We start from the raw sequence: 2,128 nt of genomic DNA, 5'->3' as shown, positions 1-2,128 counted from the left end.
CCCCCCCCCCCAGGAAGGGGGCAAAAACCTTTCCACTGTACATTATTAATAATTTATTTAGTGCGATATTAGCTACAATAAACTGTATTTTATAGATTTTGTTTATTGTTCTTGCATTATTAAAGGGTTAGTTCACCCAAAAATGAAAATTCTGTCATTAATTACTCACCCTCATGTCGTTCCAAACCCACAAGACCTTCGTTCATCTTTGGAACACAAATTAGGAAATTTTTGATGAAATCCGAGAGCTTTCTGACCCTGCATTCACAACTACCATGTTCACGACCCAGAAAGGTATTAAGGACATTGTCAGAATAGTCCATGTGACATCACTGGTTCAACCGTAATGTTATGAAGCTACGAGAATCCTTTTTGTGCACAAAGAAAACAAAAATAATGACTTTATTCAAGAACTTCTCTTCCGTGTCAGTCTCGGACGCGTGTTCACGAGAGTACCACAACGCATGCTGACGCAGGAGCCGGCGTTTTCATTTTTTTATTCAATTATTGAATTATTAAACCAATGAATTAGTAATTAGATTTTGCTGCTGAGTATTTAAGGGTGATGTTGCAGTAAGTCAGAGCTCTCAGAAAATTCAGAGTTCACGAGTTATACTGTCATGGGTGTCTGCTGTGTAGGAGCGAAGGAACACGGAGACACAGGAGATTCACGAATAACAGTCTTTAATAAACATCCAAGGGGAACACAAGGCAGGTAGGAGACACACGTAGCACCAATATACGTATAACACTGGACAAGTGAACATAGTCAAGTCAAGTCACCTTTATTTATATAGTGCTTTTAACAATACAGATTGTGTCAAAGCAACTTTACAGTATTAAATAGGAAAATAGTGTGTCAATAATGCAAAATGATAATAGTAAACACTCAATTTTCAGTTAAAGGCAGTTCATCATTGAATTCAGTGATGTCATTATTCAGCTCAGTTCAGTTTAAATAGTATCTGTGCAACCAAGTCGACGATATCGCTGGAAATTAAGTATCCCCAACTAAGCAAGCCAGAGGCGACAGCGGCAAGGAACCAAAACTCCATCGGTGACAGAATGGAGAAAAAACCTTGCGAGAAACCAGGCTCAGTCGGGGGTCCAGTTCTCCTTTGAACATAGGGCAAACAACACTTTAAATACAGGACGAAACGAGGGTAATTGACAAGACACACCTGAATCAAATGAACACAATCAAACAAGGGAGAAACTGGGTCACGGGGAGCACATGGGGATACAAACACAACAAAACAGGAACACAAGTCTGACATATACGAAGACGTGAATGCTTTTTTCTATCTCGTAATTGCATTAATTCCAATATGGCATGAATGCACCTTTTTTCCTCACTCAGTATTATGTCAGTAAAGAATTGCATTGTGAATGCTGTATTAAGTTAAATTGGCAATTTGCAAATCAAATGACTTTGTTAACCGCTAAACATTTTTTAGTAAAACTGATCAAATGTCTGCCATTTATGTGCAATCAAATACATATGAAATGATTTTTTTCTCACATTTTCAGTCATGGCATGTTAACTAGCCGGACTCATGAGCTTTGTGAGTGAGTCAGAGAGCACACGGCAGGTTTCATCCCTCAGGATTCATGTGTTCTGTGTGCTCCCATCTCTGTTTGTTCACCGTTTGTTTGTTGGCCCCTTCCCTGTCTAGCTATGTGTTTTGCATGTAATTGTTGGCTCCCGGCATGGCATATTTTCTCAGGCTTTCATTCAACAAAACAACAGTGGGTTGTGTCTCAATTTCTTGGGCAGATATGTGATATTGTGGGCTCAAAGCCCCACTGCAGAGATGTTTTTCAGCCTTCTCCTTGTACGTAATATAGAGCGTCATTTATAATCAGATTTTTTTTTCGATGACAAAATATTAAATATGCAGAGAAAACTGTGGTGCTTTTTAAAAAAAATTGCTCTTCTTTGAGCACAACATAAACATCTGGCTCAACCAATCATGTGGACTGTCTTTTTATGTAACAATGGAAGACAAGGGTAGTCAGGTAGAAGGCATTATGGAAGCAAAACTTTAAACCCATAACTTGGCAACAATAATTCTGACTGAGCAGCCACCTTGTAACCAACTAGGGGTGTGTTTCCCGTACAACAAGA

Source organism: Sinocyclocheilus anshuiensis, unplaced genomic scaffold, assembly GCF_001515605.1.
Source record: "Sinocyclocheilus anshuiensis isolate Anshui unplaced genomic scaffold, SAMN03320099.WGS_v1.1 scaffold513, whole genome shotgun sequence".
Lineage (NCBI taxonomy): Eukaryota > Metazoa > Chordata > Actinopteri > Cypriniformes > Cyprinidae > Sinocyclocheilus > Sinocyclocheilus anshuiensis.
This window is presented reverse-complemented; position numbering follows the sequence as displayed.